Source organism: Gallus gallus, chromosome 1, assembly GCF_016699485.2.
Source record: "Gallus gallus isolate bGalGal1 chromosome 1, bGalGal1.mat.broiler.GRCg7b, whole genome shotgun sequence".
Classification (NCBI taxonomy): domain Eukaryota; kingdom Metazoa; phylum Chordata; class Aves; order Galliformes; family Phasianidae; genus Gallus; species Gallus gallus.
In genome coordinates, this window is record NC_052532.1 from 35,131,565 (window position 1) to 35,149,874 (window position 18,310).

An 18,310-nucleotide genomic window follows, 5' to 3' on the forward strand; every position below is an offset into this window, starting at 1 on the left:
TCAACATGTGGGGTCCCTTGGCTTTGGGACTGGAGCAGTTCCCTGCCTGCAGGCAGGCTGGGGGGATGTGCGAGCACCCTGGCTCCTGTGAGAAAGGCAGCCCTGCTAGTCAACTCCCTGCACAGAGACTGGGCCGCCCACAGGCTCTGCCCTCCCTGCGAGGAGGTGGGAGGCAATGCTGAATCTCACTGCAGCGGAAAGTTGAGCAGACAGGGAAAGGGACAGCTGCCTCTTCCTGTCACTACACCAGAGCATGGGTATGTGCAGTGCCTACAAAATGCCAAGGCTGAAGTTAGGATTCTTTAGAGACTTACAAGCCATATTTTTCTCAGATTCCACTTTTTTTTCACTTTTTTCCATCACTTACCCCAAACAAACAAACGAAAACCCATTAATCTCTAATTTTACTGGCTGGGAAAGTCCAGAGTGCAAGTTAGAGTGGTATGGACTTGCTCAGTTCTGCATACATCTGTAACTTGCACAGGGTTTATCCTGACTGCCAGTAGCGGCTAACCCTATGTTATACAATAGCATACCCTCATCTTAGCCTAGATCTGTGCTCCCATTTACAAGAATATCTAGCCTCAGAAAATCAGAGACTTGAGGGGCCAAACATGAGCCAGGTCTTCAAGGCTCATCCTAAATATGTTCCTCAGGAGAATGAGGATACTCTGGTCCTGAATAATCTCTAAGTTAGCAACTAGTAGGAAGGACAGAAAGATGTAGGCCAGGCACGTCCAACCCACAGCCTGTGGGCTGCACACAGCCTGACATGGCTGTCAATGTGGGCTGCTCCCTGCCCCACACTATAAAGGCTGTGGCTTTTCATTGTGGAGTGATCCCTGGCACGCTCAGCAACAACCAGTGTGCTATTAACACTGTCGACTGAAACCGGGGCATGGGAAGGGCAGTGCTGTGCAGTACTGACTCAAGTGATGGCAAATAATTGCTTTCCATTTTGATAAAGGGATATGCAGCTTTGCCTTCTGTTTTGATAAAGGAATTTGAGAATATGTTTCAAGATTGCAAAAAAAAAAAAATCAAATTTCAAATGGAATGTATAAACTTGCAATCAGATATTCATCTCAAAAATCTGATCATGTCTCTTTGCCAGACCCTCATAATCCCTATCTTCGCTTCACAGTCACACCTTATTTATGTCATCGCTTTTTGGCAGTATGCACACTTGTGAAAAATTGTCAAGGATAGAGTACAGGAACAGTAACATTTCATCCAAAATCTCTGATGAACACCTTTAGACCTCACTAAGAACTGCAGCTACTGTCACTGAACTAGACTGATGCATTAGTTTCACATGAACAGGGTCAAATATCCCATTAGTTTCATAATTTTGTTGCTCTCTTTTTTTTTTTTTTAAGACAAAAAATATAAATGAATAAAATAAGTTTTGTTACTTATATATATGAACTATATTATATATTTTATGGGGGCTGCTCTGAAAGCAATGCCTCCTATTTTATTATGTTGACCCACAACATCAGAGATGAATGTTGGTGGTACAGCAGTAGAGGCTGAATCTTCCCATCAGTATTCCATTACATGTTGTTGCTGTGTGACAGATGGCAGCAGAGGGGCAATCTGACAGAATGATGTCTGACATGGAAGAGCATATGAAGGAAAGATGTGGTGCTGAATTCCTCCATGAAGAAAAAATGGCTTCCATTGACATTCACTGATGCTTGCTGAATGTTTATGGAGACCAAATATTGAATGTGAGCACAGTGAGGCAGTGGGTGGTACGTTTCAGCAGTGATGATTGTGGGCCACCTCTGCTGGTGCAGGTTTTGACATATGCAGCATGGACGCTCTTGTTCCTTGCTGGTGAAAATGTATAGCCAGTAGTGGTGACAATGTTGAGAAACAGTGTTCTGTAGCTGAGAATTTGCTCTATCGAATCGCATTATTGTGCTCTTTGTTTCTGTTGTTGTTTCCGTGGAAGTAAATAGGAGGCATTACTTTCAAAATAACTTATGTGGCCCAAGACAATTTCTCTTCACTCATTGCAGCCCAAGCAAGCCAAAACACTGGACACCCGTGATGTAGGGTGTAGGGTTTGACATGCTCGAGTCCTGGTTGTGTAGGTCTTCTCTCTATTTTCCTTCCTTTTTTTGACCAGGAGCTTCCAGTGCACACACAAGTGACTCTTGTCCAGAGGCTCTTACCCTAGAAACAGCAAAGAGGAGGAAGGAGATAAGCCTCAATGAAAAGGAAGCCTACTGAAGTACTCCACAAACTGAAGAGCAGTTCAGTGCTTTGCATAGCCATTTTCCTAACTGTTTGTGATCCCATGCCCAGTCCAGAGCCCAGCAGGATGATTGCAAGGGCACATCTGGGACAGACAGCACGCAGGTGCAGTAGGTTTCCACCTCCTTTACTTTCTATGCTCCTTGGCAGTGACTGTCTATTCTGAACCACAAGACATCTAGAGGAATGAGCAGCACAATAACACTCATTTGGCTTTGGAGAGGTTGAGTTAAACTAAGCATTCAAATGGATCCCCTCTAAGCATGGCCGCATGCAGGTTATCACTGAATGCTTTGCTTATTCTTCATGATGGACAGCTGGACCTCCATTTGTGACAGCCTGACACTTCCCCATGGAGAATCACAGTTTCAGTTTCTAACGATTTTGCCACATGGGAATCTATGTTTTTGGATGGTTTGGCTAATGCAATTTGTTCATGTGAAAAAATTAGGTCAGGAAAAATATTCCCTAATTTGCCGTTAGAAAATAAAAATTCAGTTCTTCTCTGAGGAGTTCTGCTGTTCTGTGATTTGGAATGGAGACGGAAAATCAGACTTGTGACTTAAACTTTCAAAATCTCAACCCAGGGAAGTCAATACAGTTTCTATTTATTAGTTTTTCTTATACATAGGGTAGCACTGCAATAAAATATCTCAACAAACAAATAAACAAAACAAAAACAAAACCCAGAAAGGTTGTAAAATCCAACAGTCAGAAGATAGAGAAGACCAAGACCAGGTTTCTGTCAGCTTTATGTTTTTATTGGAATTCTCCATTCAGCACATCAGGAATAGTGTAGCCTTTAATTACAAGCTCCTCACATGCTATTTTTCATGGAAAAATTGAAGCAAATAATGCAAAAACTTTGATTCTGAAATTCTTGGCATCCAACATTGTACCATCAGTACATTGTACCATCAGTACATACATCATTGTACCATCGTAAAACTTCGGTTGATCTTTCCACTCAGAAAATTGTCCCCAGAGCACAGAAGCATGGTAGGCTGTTCAGAAGATGCTTTGTCCTTCAGTGGTGGCCACAACATTAATCAGTTAAATATGGAAAACACAAAGAAATGGAAATACTAGAGCAAAGCAAACCGAACTCCTCCCTAACTGGATGATGTTTATAGAGCCATCCACATTAGGAAAGTGATCAGTTAGGCAACTGATTCTAGGAATTAAAATCCACAAATCCATTTCTTTCTGTGTGGTTAAGACAACGCAGTCAGAAGGGAGAAATCACTCATGTACTCTGTGCATTATTTCCATTCAGAGGACAAGAAGACCGTGGTGAAACACATCTGATGCACATTGCCCAAAACATGGAAGGAAGCGATCCTTTTCCAGACAGCACTTAAGGTAAAATATCACTCTGTCTTTCCTTCATGCCCCCATCTCTTCTGTTGGGGTGGTGTGTCACCCTGCCTGGATTTTTCCTCTTCCTCTCCATCTCAGGCAGCAATGGCTTTGCACCCATCATGTTCCAGAAAGGATTGGTTTTGCCTGGCTATGCCCAGCTTTTAGAGGTGACTTCTGCCTGTGTTTATCACAACAATAATAAGCAGCTTTCTGTTGCAATAGCCTGGAGATTTGGACTTGTTCTCTGAGCTGTTTTGATGGCGATTATGCAGATAAGCACATTGCTGCATACTGATCCTCCAAAGTTAATTTTTCCCTCAAACATTGCCTTTTCAACAAGCCAGTAAGTATTATTGGCTCAGTACTATCCTCATCCTTTAAAGTTCACATTTTATTCTAGCGTAATTGCTATCTACATATCTGATTCCTATACATTCAACAAAACAATCTGAGAAGCAACTTAAAAGAGTAGCTGTGTAAAAGAATGAAATATTCAATAAGAACATTTTGAACACACTTTTTTCTGCCTTTCTTTCATCCTTTTAATTGTAAGAAGAACCATTTCTGCCTTAGGAAAAAAGCCTTAACAAAAGGCAGGAGGTAGGCAGATGAACCCAAACCAGGAACCCCAGGAAAATATAAAAAGGAAAAGCAGAAAGGGAACTTCTAGAGAGCACTGAAAACTCATTTCATCACAAGAGGGCAGTGCACATTAACAAGTCAAGCAATAATCCACGTTTCACAGAGAGTCTAATAGTCTAATAACTTTCTTTTCAAAAATTTCTAAGACTTTTGCTTACAGAGATTAAAGAAAAATAGAAGGAAGAAAAGCATTAGCCCGTGATAACCCTGCAGCATATCAGCTTCACAGGGGCTGCTGGAGTCTGTGACTTGTACCAGGTGTTGTGATTTTGTAAGGGAAGTGAGAAAGCTCTTGGTAGCACAGGAGCTGCTGGTTATCCTTGTTTTATTGTTTTGCTGACAGGCAGCAGTGCCACCTGGTGAATAGTCATTTTGCTTGTTCTGCCTAGTGTAGCTTATCCTACTGTATCATATCTCAGGCAGAATAACCCCTCTCACATTAGACATACTTATCCTGGCAGTAAAGAAGGAAATGCAATTCCCCTGTCAGAAAGAGGGATTTCAAACAGCAAGGTGCCTCTTTCTCAGGTGGTCAGGCTGTGTTTTAATTCTACGTGGTTATTTACTGTAAGGGAAAATGAAGCTTTTTTTTTACCCCTGAAAGATGACAACACCTGCCATGAAGGGTTACGATGTCAGGAGGCTGGGACTTCTAGCAAGTTTTTTTCCAAGACACTCCAGCCACCATGGACACAAGCCATTAACACTGAAAACAGAAAATTTGACTGAGAGAAGAAAGTGCCCAAATTTCTGCCCCACCTTGTATTTCCAGACATCTCTAGCCAAAAGGCAGATCCCATCTCCAGCATGGGATGAGGAGATTTAGGAAGTATTTTTGGCCTCTCGGTCTTCAGGAGGGATTCACTGTGAGTGCTACAATGTGGGGCTATGCTACAATGGGCCCCACAGGTCAGCAGGGGGAATAGCTGGAGCTATTTCCTTCCCTGGTTGCTCCTACGGCTCTGCACTCATTCCAACACACAGACAGCCCCTTGAAAGGGGCAATCCATCCAACAGAGAGCCTGCACGAGTATTTGCATCCCACCAGCCAAAGCCCTGCCTCCCTGATGGGGCATGCTTTGAGGAGAAAGTCATGCTCTCCCCAGAGCTCATAATGGTAGGCCTCCCACAGATGAATTATTGGAGACAAACCAGAGGAAACATCCCAGTCTTACAGTCCTGACTGTAAGTTGGGACTCAGTGTTATGCCTGCCCAACACTGGTGGAGATGGTGTAATATAACTATACTACAACTATGACAAGTTAAAATCAGTTTCTCAGAGCCCTCTTGTCACACAGTCAATATGTAATGCAAAGGATTATCTAGATCCTTTTAGAGATATGGGGCCTCTTCTTTGCCAGACTGTCTCTGTGTTTTTCGAGGACAAGTTAAGCAAGCCAGATGGTCCCTGCTCTGAAGTCTTCTCTTTAAGTTTGAGAGAATTCATACACCACATGAGGGGAGAGAAGAACACATTTCAAGGAACTATAGAAAAGCTCACCACTACTTTACTAACATCTCTGTTGTTCCCCAGACAGTTGCAGGAACAGCAAAACTTCATAGTGACAAAAGCAGTGCTTGGGAATGGGCCTACCGTAAAAATTGCCCTTTTCTCCCACCCGTGCAGGTGGCATCCATCGTGCATAGACATGCACCCAGCACTGTGATCTGAGGGCCTGGAGCTATGGGGAACGCAAGATGCCCCACTTAAGCCCTTCCACTCATGTATGTTGAATCTTTTCTTTATTTGATCGTGAAATGAGCTGGGTGTAATGTGTAGTGATATGCTTAGGCCAGTGTGGAACAGACACAGACACTGATTTGCCTCAAGCAGCTTGATTTGTTTCCTGATCTGTTCCCTGACAAGAAAACAGATTTAAATCTTAAAAGGCTTCCTTAAGAGTAGTACAGTGTCTCCATTAAAGAAAACTGTGAGTGAAATCTCAGATACAAAAGAGTGTATATCCATCCCTTTGGAGACTTGTGATGGTGTGTTCCCCTTCACATCAGCTTCTTTCTGCAGCCTGGCCATGGCACACTAGGCCTTGATCAGGCAGATAATGAGCATAGTACAGCTTATACTAAAGGCCTTGCTAAGACAGGCAGTGACCACAAATCCACCTCAAATTGGGTGCTGAAAGAACTGACGGCAGACAGTTAAGGCAGACAGCTGAGGGCCAGTTAAGCAAACACCTGAAAACAACCTATGACTGTGAGTCAGTCTTCTTACCTCACGAATAGTGAACAGCCCAAGGGTCCTTCAAGCTCTCTTGCATGGCAATGGGCTGCATAACAGGATCTTCACAAGAAGGCTGTTCTCTTACTGGGATGCGATGGATTGCAATGCTACGACTTTAAGATGTCTGTGTGACATGGGATTGTGCAGTGCTGCCATTCTCTGCCTGATGAGCAGCGTTTTCCTCTTCTGGGGAGCAAAGGCGTGCATCAGCTGCTTACTGCCAGATGAAATGTCCTAATGGTTTCTGATTCACTTAAGGAGTTTTTACTGTTCTTTCACTGAAAAGTGACATTCATGAAAATGTCATTTATGTCAAAATCATGCCTCAAAACATTTTCAGATATTTATGGGTTTATTGTTGTAATGATGCACCTGTAAGGAGCATTTATATATGTATATATATTTACATATACTTGCCGAGCAGGGAAAGGAAGGATGCCAGACAGTAATCTGTACAGATTAAGGCCATTACAATTTAGAGAATAAGGAAGCAGGAAGTCTAACAGACTCCATACAGCAAAAGATATAATTATTAACATGAAAGCAAGCAATTTAATTGATGGACATAATAAAATGCTTAGGAATGGTGCAGAAAAATGTTTCTGTCATGCTTCCATAGAGAGAGGATGATGCACTTGGCTGCATGAGGCTAATGAAGCATTTTCCAGTCTATAAATATCTAAGGAAGCAAAAAGGAGTTGCCTGAACAAACCTCTGTGCCACAGATGATTTTTGAGAAATAATGTAATACTCCTGTGAATTACAGTGGGACACTGTCTGGTAAAGTGTCAATACTGAACTTATATAGGAAAGATGCAAAGAAGGATGTCTGAGGTAACCAGAGGCTAACCCTGTTCCTGGCCCAAATGAAAAGTTCAGAAGAGAGTCAAGAACAAAGAATTTAAATACAAGAATGCAAATAATTCCAGTCAGTTTATGGAAAATGGAGCCTATCGAGCAAACCGTAGTGTTTGACTTTAATATAATTTAATATTTTTGATAAAATGTAGATCTATAAAATGCTAGTAGTTTGCAGTGAATGGAAAGAGAACTGGCTTAAAGTATGACAGTCCACCAAGGAATTATCTTCTAATGGAGATGCTGAAGTGATCCTATGCTCATACTCTAAATCAGGCTAAAAAACCCAGATGACCACATATAAATCTAGCTTTAATAATGAAGGTATACTTAAGTTTAATGCATTTTACTACAACCAGTGTATACGTGTAATCTAAGTCTGTATGCGTAATCTAAGAAATTCAGACCTACAGAAAAATGACTGCATCTTGGAAAATGATGACTAAATCATTTCTGCACTAAATCACTTCTGCAAATTTGCAGAGTGAGTGTAAGTTTTCAGTGAGCTAATACGATGGTCCTCAGATTTTCTAAGTCAAAAATTATCAAGAAAAGGAAGGGAAGTGGTTTAACTTCCAGATTAAATGTTGATAAGAATTAATATTTTGCCCATTCTTCTTTAGGGTATTAATAAGCTGAAAATAACCATGACGGAGAATAACTTCAAGAGAATCAATAAAAATCTTCTCGGTTTATCAAAATGAAATTGAGAAGTGACTGACTCTGTTAAGATAAGAACCTTATCTTGGGGAAAAATGGGCAGTTGAGATTTTTCTCACATAGAAGAACGTCAAAAGAGACCATCTGGTCCAATGGCCCATCTGGTTTTACTATCTAATCTAAAACATCTAATTTTCCAAATTTGGTGCATCTATTTATCTTATTGTGTCTACTGTTTGTTGTTTAAGAGTTATGTATCTAGTTCAAGTTCTTTAAATTTCTGTACAATTAGTGGAAAGAAATAAATATCCCTTAAATAATACTAATTTCTCCACTTGGACATCTGTTGTCTAAGTGAATCACCGCTGTAGATTCCTGTACAGTGTAGAAGACTGCATTCCTTGTAGATTCATTACAGATGAAGATTTTGATGTAGATTTATCTACGCTGTGAAAAGCAACACCACATGTAACTGTGAATCCTGATTTCGTGCACCATTAGTGGCACTTTAGGACAGCCACTGCACAGAGCAGGACAGTTTCTTAAAGATGACACAGGTTTTGAAGTATTCCTCTAAGGAGTCTAAAGAGTCATTACCAAAGAGACCAACCAGCCCCTAAAGGCAGAGCATCCAGATAATATCTGTGAACCACAGAAGCATTTTGGCCCCTCTGAGATGATTATCCACTGCCTGAGGACATCTGAAAGTGAAAACAGGAAGGGCGTGATGAAAAGTATGAACAAAATATGGTGGAAACAAACAATTTAGAAGTCACAGGCAGCATCTCTGGAAATTACTGTGATTCCCGATGTCTTGGCCTTCAGATCAAATCATAGAATTGTAGGTTTGGGTTGGAAGGGACCTTTATGATCATCTAGTTCCAACCCCCCTGCTACCCTACCTACTTTGGGAACCAAAAAACATCTATTGATATTTGGTTCTGGTTCTTTTTCAACATTAATGCAAGTAAAGGAAGCATTGTTTAACTGATTATTGCCTTAATGGTTAGATTATACCAGCATGCTATCTGGATTTGATAGATTGTGTTTTAGGTGTCAATAATTCTAATCTTGGCACTGGCAAAAGTCTTCAGTCCACAAGCTGTTCTATGTTGTATTTGCACGTAAAACAAGTGTTTGTTGTAGAAAACCCTACTCTTTTTATGTGTACATGCTCAATGTTCCCTCTAGCAATCTGTTCATAGGCAGGAAAAAAGTTCTTTCTGTAGACTTTCTAGTATTGGTTGTAGACTTTTCAGGTACTAATTACTACCGAGGCTCTTTCCAAGGGAAGGGTGGAAGAGGAAACGGGCTTTCCACATCTCTCAGCATTAAAGGTTACTGCATTTCTAATACTGAGTTTACTTAACTGCTTCTTCTCCTCAAAGATCTCAAAGGAATTTCTAATAATTGTTTGATCACTTTACTCTGTGGGGAGAAACTATGATTTCTTTTTAAAATAAGATGAGAGGTACTTAACATTTACACAAGATCTAACATATAGCAATTGGAAGAAATTTGAATAATATTACAGATTTTGAAACACACTCATCTGTTCAAATCATTGATCTTTATCTCCTGGGTAATCAGCAGTTTAGCTGATTAATCCTTTCTTTCTAGGAATGTACTGCAAGTCCAAAACTGTTGCTCTTAGGTTCTTTTTCTGCGCAAGGAAAGATCTAAAATTATGTTAGTAAGAATTCAGCCCTTGCAGACTGGCACCTGACTGGAATAAAGATCGACTAAATGTTAAAAGGGTTTGTTGTTTATTTGAACTTCAAGACAGAGCACAAAAGTCGAGGGATAAGTGCCCAAAAGCTATGCAAGAAACATTTTTTAATCAAAACTTACAGAGATAATAGAATGAAATGCATCTGTACACATGTGAAAGAATGGTTTTGGCATCATTTATAAACAAATTACTGGGGAAAACAAAACAAAACAAAACAAAACAAGCACCCTAAAATGCTTGGGGTGTGGGAGGATGGGGCATTGCAAGAAAACATTAAAATATGCAGATATGCTTCCACACACACAAGCACACATATATGCATGCATATGCGCACACATATTTCCTAAACTGAACGTTTCCCTGTAAGAAGCTGCAGGGCATCCAGGAGACCTCTTCATGCAGTGCTTGTCCAGGAGTTTGCTGTTGCTGCTACATGGTTTTGCTCTGAAGGTATTTAGATACCATCATGATTGATTGAACGATAAAACCCTGAGAGATGAGCGAGATACTGTACTTACACAGGACATGGTTTGCTGAAGTGAAGCGTGGTTATTTGCCACTCCGCTTGTAGTCTAAAAAAAATGATACTTGACCCAGTTTAATTAACTGTGGGTTGTGGTTCAACATTTGAAAATAGTTACTAAGAAATAATATAGCTTTAAAAAAACCACTATAAAACAATCCTTTTTGCGGTCTGTTCTCAAAGCAGCAGCATAGATTAAGCCACTCGAATGTGTGTACTGTATTTCCTTAAAGGTATCAGTGCTGAATATGCAGGTGGTTTGATTCTATAGTTTTAACTAGAAGGTGTTAAAAGTGTCACACCAGTAAAGTAAACGTGTCTCTGAAGCAAGCAGCATTCGAGCACAGTTTGTTTATTCTTCGTGGGTAGACTCTCCTTTTATGTCTACATGAGTGCCTACTGTAGCTGGTGAAAGAAAGTGATTACCCAGGTCTGTATTTTATGGAGCTCAACTTCAAAGTTATGCTTAAATACAGCATTCATTAGCTGACAGCTTTAGATAACTAAGTGTTTTATGAATACATCCTTATAAATACAGGTGACTCCACAAGCAGGTCTGTGTGTGTCTGGTCACAGGACACAACTATGAAAAAGAAGCAACAACTTGTGATCGTTACTGGTATGAGTCAGACGTTAATGTTAACTAATGACAGCTTTACAGCTGTGAGCCACACTGATGATGTTCAGAAGCTGTAACCAGCAAAAGATTGTTTTGGTGGTTTTTGTCAAGGACAGTAAAGAGGGAATAACTTCAAATGTAACTTCAAAATGCTTCCCTGTAAGAGGTCACAGGAGCTGCCATTTTAGCTCCAAGGAGTGGGTAGCTATGGAAGGGGCCTTGTAACCAGCTCCTCTGTTTCTGTGACATTTATAGCCACACTGGTTGACTATATGTTAGCTGGCTTTTTTTCTTTGCACCAATTATCAGATAAAGGCTGTGTTTCATAGCACTGGCTCCATTTCTTGATCTCTAAGTCACAGATTCCTCATCTCACACACTGTTCATCACAGACTTAAGGCTACACAATCCAGACGAGGAATCCGTTTGGGAAAAATAAATGAGGCTGAGTAAGGCAAGGAAGAACAACTGTATCCAAAGCCTGACAGCTATGTTATCAGCACTGAGGTATATTTCGCCTGAAGGAATTTCTATTCTTAATTAACAAAAAAGATGTGTTTGTACAACTAAGGGTGGCCCTGACATCTTCTGTGAATATTAGTTTAGTGCATTTTTAAAACATCACAGCTCCCCATGTCCATTTACCTGTGGACTCTGACTCAAGAATTCATTATTCATGTGAAGGCAACAAGTTCTGCCCATGTATCTATGAAGTTTAGAGCTTTGATTTCTTCTTGGAGCAATCTTGTATTGACAGTACTCCCTAAATACATTCTGTTCTGATTACCCAAATGGATTGTCTGGATGGTAAATGAAGTATTCCCTGTGTAGTTGTAATTTCTACCGTAACTTGGCACTGAGTTTTAAAATCAGAGTTGCTAAACAGGTGGGTTTTTTATTCCAAAGGCTTGGAAAGTACTAAGTGGCAAATGTGTTTACAGAACCTTGTGTTGATGCTAAATGCTCACATGAGGAAAGGGAGGTGGGAGGCAAATGAATGAGGCCAGGCTCTTCTCAGTGGTGTGCAGTGACAGGACAAAGAGTAATGGCCTATAAGTCGAAGATAGGAAGTTCCATACAAACATGCAGAAGAACTTCTTTACGGTAAGGGTGATGGAGCACTGGAACAGGTTGCCCAGAGAGGTTGTGAGGTCTCCTTCTCTGGAGATATTCTAGACCTGACTGGACACCTACCTGAGCAACCTATTGTAGGGTACCTGCTTTAGCAGGGGGGTTGGACTCGACGATTTGTTGAGGTCCCTTCCAACCCCTGCAATTCTGTGATTCTGTGGAAAGCATCTGAATCAGACTTGAAGAGAAGAGCTATTGATGGAGCACTCTGCCACACACCAAGATGGAAAACTGCTTAGCTTACAGACAACCAAAATCACTGAAATAGTTTGGACATACATGATGGTAAACTTGAAAAGTAAATATTTTAAATACCTTTGAGAACTCATATACAGTTTTTAACAGGAACTTCTAAACATATCTTATCAAAAATAATGGAGACTTAAAGGTATATAGTATTTATTGTAATGTGGCCATTGCCAAAACATCAAAGCCTAACTCATCATTCTCATGTTGGTCTGATGGAACTTTGTGAGACAGTTCTTATGAACTAGACTTTCTCTGAGAATTTAGCTCCGTCATTGTGGAGTTCTGGTCCCAACTTTGACTGTAAACTCACCTAAGAACATTCAGTAGGGAATCTTGGAGGATCTACTTTGTGAGGATAAAATTTATTTCCCCAGAGCATAAAGTCTCTTCATATTTTGTCCCCTTCAGATCTTCTCCTGAAATCTTTTAAGGAAGAGTTTATGACAGAAATAGGGCCTACTTATTGATCATAGCCATATTCATACATGAAAGTAGCAGAAAGACCCTTCTGAACACATTAAACACTTCTGGAAAAATAAAACTGTCAGTTACTACCTGATAGTCATCACTTTCTCTAGATACTGTCATGTATCACTTAACTCTGAACCTTTATATTTAGAAGAGTTGGATAGTTGCTTCGATGGTGTCATTGTTTTATAATCATAGATTAACCCTGTACCCTCTATTTAATCCACAAGTCTTCTTAGCTCCAGCTGTATTTTCTTTCTACAGCTACTATCATTATGAGCAAGAATGTCTCTTATCTACCACTGCAAATGCAATTTGAAAACCTATTTTAAATGTGGCTGGAATGAGTTATTTTGCAAGTCTGCAGTAGACTAATAAAGCTCAGGGAAAAAGCTTGTTTAAGATAAGATCCAAATGTGTTGCAAGATATGAATCTCCTAAGTGAGATAAGGCTGCAACCAAATACATACTGGCATTAGATCAAAAGTAATTGCTCACTCATTTCTAAAAGCTTGATTCTAATCAGAGATGCATAAGCCACTTTCCTATGTCTCTCATGTGAAACAACAAAGGTTGAGGTGCGTTTGTAATCAGCAGATTTTGGAAGATGTAGAATGATATACACTGCTGAATCATCTGATGTGAATAGTTATTTTTGGTCACATTATATACACCCTAATTCATAATAACTTGACCTCATGGCAACACTTGATTTTAATGTCCTCTCCATTTTCATGGTATGTTAGCAAAGCTATGTTAGCATGAGGCTCTCTGCATTTGTGTATGTTTCTGTTTCTATGCATGCTCTGTTTTTTAATTTTTATCTCTACTAGGTGCATTTAACTATGATGCTATTTCGAAACTTTCATATGGTTTAGGATCCCAAAATAGAAATGATCTTTCTTATCGCATAAGAGCAATGCTTTGCAAAGTGCAAAGATGGTAACTCTGCAATTGTGGCTTTGTTGTGCAGGGCTTCTGGATATGTAATTCATCTTCAAATGGGACTAGTCTTAAGATATTGAAAAGAGTTTCTATTAGAGCTCTGGGGGCCCATCCAGAAAATGCAGTACCTCAAGGTTCTTTAATGATAAGGGTTCAGAGGGATCATTCACTGACATTTTACTGGGTGATCCCACTGACATTCGTGCACAGGTTCATCTCTCCTCCATATCCTCACTACTACCTCTTTCTCCTCCCCATGTCTCTGCCATGTCCTTCCTCAGGTTCAGCCTCCTCTTGGACCAACTTATCTATGCTACTCATAGGAACAAAGCAAACGTCTTCCAGCACGTGCTACAGCCACACAGTGGACACCAGTTGAGCCATCATGAACAGGAGTTGTCAGTCAGATGCAATCCCTGGTGACAAAAGGAGTAGATAGAATGAGGGTATAAGGGAGGCAACTTGGCCTTGCTACGAAGCAGAGGAATAGAGGGACTATTGTGTTAAATGGATTTCTTGTTAAATTTCTTTTTAAAATATGCTTCAAATGCTGTGTGGTTCTTACTGCAGGTGTGTATGCATATGGATGTATATGCATATGCATGTATACATACTCACATGTCAATAACAACTTTACTGCCAAGTGTTCTAATTTGATTTCATTAATAACATGGAGGTTTATCTTTCTATAAAGGCTTCATCTTTTGGCAGATGCTTGCAAAGACAAGGTGAGCACTGAGCAGGAGGTGTGGGCATAGTCCCTTCCAGCTGGTTGTAGGACTGTCAGAGGGCAAAAGTCTGAAATATTCCACATTGCCCAAAGAATTTATGTCAAGAAGAAAAAGAGTCTCTCATCACCTTCTCTTGATCTTATGTGAATTTAGCTTGAAAAGCATCAAGCACAACACAGCGTATTTTTCACTATTTTTTCTCTCTCCTTTTCCCTAGGTGCTTTCGCTCAGCCCACTTTTCTTTTGCTACCATACCTCCATAGCAATGACATTTCACTTTTGACAGTCTGTGCCAGTGTTGTCACACTTTCATTTACCAATATAATCACAGCAAATAATTTAACACTTCTGCTAGCTAATCCTAAAACCAAAACATCTGTGCACCATAAATGGCTTAACCTGGACACTTTCCACCTGACTGACTCACGCTTTCACTGGGAGAAGATTTTTAACCATTTCCCCCCCTTCTCTCTCCAAATACCTCTTGTGGGATCTTCTGCCCTCCCTCTCCCAGTGCACTGCAGATAGTTGATTCACTTTTACCTGCCAAAACACCAGGTAATGAACACCTGGCTCTTTCACACTTCAGCTCTGTTTAGCTCAGGGGCCTCTCCTTTGGGGATGCCATAGTGCCACAGGGACAGAAAGCCTTCCACACCCCACCAGAGCAATGATCAAGTCTCATTTCTCACCAGCCAGTTCCTACAGCAGCCTCCATGTCTGCACATCCTTCTGAACTTGTGCTTTGGTATTCTTCATCAGGACAGTAGATGTCAGTCCCTGTGTCATGGGGTTGCAACACATGCTGGGTGGGATGGGCTGACCCTCAGAGAAATAGGGATAAACCTAATTGAAGCACAGTGGCACAAATCGGTCAGGCAGCTCAATTTAAAATCAGGGTAGAGCAATTAGTAGGGCTACTGGCTTGGGCACCACTGTGCTGGGCCTGGAGAGAGACTGAGTTCTGGGGAAGAAACTTCCTTACAACAGAGAATGCGTGTCCTTAGTCCCTAGTACGATTTTCCTTGGCAGAAACGGCAAGAAACTCTTGAACTGTGAATGAATTCATTGTTTTTTCATTAACTTTAATAATAATAATTTCTTATAATGCATTATAACAAATTCTAAGAATTTGTCTGAGCCAGTGTCTGAAAATCCCATTCTCTGTAGCTGAACAGAAAATCAATAATAAGATTTCAGTTAACTAAATCTTGGGAGCATTTGCTGTGACAAGAGGACACCTCTGAAAAATGTGTTATATCATAGACAGAAGAACCTCATCGGTTCCTTGAAAATAGAATTGTTGTAAAGAATTGGCTCAATAGCAAATCCAAGGCTTTGCTTTCATACTTTGTTGTGACTTCTACATTTCATTCAGCAGCTATCACAGCTCTGACCAATATTTCAGCCAGGGGGCAACAGCCACAAATTTTTAATCAGCTGAAACTGCTCCAGAGTAGGCAGTATTGGGGTTTTATTGAGGCATTTTTATTTTGAAAGTATTATAGATTAACCTCCCCAGCACTTTAGATAACTGACTGCACATCTTGACTCATCAAAGATTTTTGCAGTACTGTTCTCGATGGCAAATATATTCTGTGATAAAGTGACATTCTGAAGAATATGCAAAACTAGTTTTAAAGCAAACTGTAAAGCACTGAACTTTAAATTTTGACCAAATAATTTTCATTATTAATATTCTGTTTAAAACATGCTGAAATTTTGGGAAGAATGAGTTAGGATTAAAATTTGTAGCCACCTTCTGCATATACCCTCTAGATATTTCATAGTGGCCAAGAAGATGATTGAAATACACACTAAAAAGAAAGCTTCATTTATACCTTGTCGGTGTGTAGTAAACATCACTCAGTGTTTCTTAAAAGTCTTCCATTGAAGTATGATAGACTAAAATTTTTAAGTCAGCTAATCTCTGGTTTTATTCAGGGCTGGAGTGTTTGACTTGAAGAAACATCTTTTTGCAAACCATTTGGAGACATATGTAGCCACGGTTCTTGCAATAGACAGATCATCTTTCACACCATACTGATCTCTAGACAATTGTTAATATTAATAACAAACTCCTGGATTGTTTTCCTCCTTTTATTTCAGTAACTCTGGCACTCTTCTGCCAACTGCCCCACCAGACAAAAGCCATCACAAAACTTGACATCAAGCTGGGAAGCCATATGGCTTGGATTTCTAGTCTGATACTGTTTTTTTATTTTTATTGCAATATTTTTATTTTATCATTTGTTATTTTAGCCATCAACATTACTTCTCGGCCATGTTGCAACAGAGTTGAAGCATTTTAAACTATGAATTACTTCATCAACTACTTTAAACTTGTATTACTCTGCTAGTCTTGGGCAACCTGCTCTAGGTGTCCCTTTTCAAGCAGGGAGGTTGGAGCAGAAAACCTGAGGAGGTGCCCTCCGACCTACACCATTCTGTAATACCTTTTCCTTTCTTATTTTCTTTCCTTTCTTCTGGAAGTATTTCAGTGTGCTGTTTCTTATTCCTCTCATGTGAGTGGTTACAAAATGGCTAGATCATTGATAAAAGTTTGGTTGCAGGGCAACCAAAAAGTCTGGCTTCCATTCCTTAGCCAAGGCAAAGCTGACTTCCCATCATCAGTCCCATCATCAGGTTTTTGTGAGAAGGAATCAGTGTCTCCTGGAAACAATGAAGATTGATTCATGTGGCAAACATGTGTGTCATGATCCAAAGACTGTAACTCTGCTTAGCCTCACTCTTTAGTACTTTTGAGGCTTTGTAAGAACTACTCTTGGCTTTGGGGTTTCTTTAAGTAAATTTCATTTCTTAAAAGCATAGGAAATTGGAAATACCAAACTAAAAAATAATGTTAACTTTTAATAAAGCCAAGCTTCCACAAGTAGGAAATTCTTCTACTCAGGATAACGGCAAAGCAGTCATTTGTCTCTCTTCTGCCTATATATCTGTTCTGTGATAATCTTTAAATAGACCTTCTCACCCAGAGCCTTTCAGGTCACGTAAGGAGATGTGCAGAGGTAGGCTCTGAGTTGCATAGTGGAGAGTCCTGCATGTAAGAGGTCTCCTTCCCTTGTAATTAAAGCTGGAAAAAGTGAAATAAACAGAGGAAAAGGATTTCAGAAAGAGCCTCTTTTAGGCCATTGTACACTTCTCCTAAAAACTACCCCCACCAGAGAGGTCCATTTAGATGGCAGGAAAGTAGCAGAGAGCTCAACAGATAGCAGTGAGCTCCAGGCTATTCCTTTTGCAGATCTTTCTGATTTACAGTCCACAAAGAGCATTCACAAACAATGCCGTGGAGAAACAGTGATTTCATAGATTCATAGAAGATAAAGCTTTGTAGGCTTTAGCATTGTAGTAGCAATGCCGAAACACCAAGAAAGCCACAAGTTACTATTAAAAAGATAGTAGGAGGTAAATTACAAATTATAGCTGTAACCACAGATATTAGATAATTACACTGAAACAAAGGTATTCTAGAATGTGTGTCAGACGTACAAAGCAAAATCAATTTCGTTTTCTGTTTTGAATGAAACATAATATGAATTAGAAAATCATGAATCAGTGGAGTTCTACATTCCCAAATTATTTTTTAGGTTGTAAATCTCATAGCAGCTTAAGAATTTTCCCTGTAATACTTTTAACCCATCTCCATACTCATTTACCATTAGCAGCGTTAATAATAGTTGCTTGTTTTTTTCCTGCATGGATATAGGTTCATGCAATATATAATCCACACAATCTGTATAATCTGTGTGTAAACTGTATGGTTTAACCTGTATATTAATTTAAAACTAATAAGGACATTTTTCAAATTAAAGAAAAATCAGCATACTTCCTTCCCACAGTGTTCTCTGCTCAGTCAAATGATTG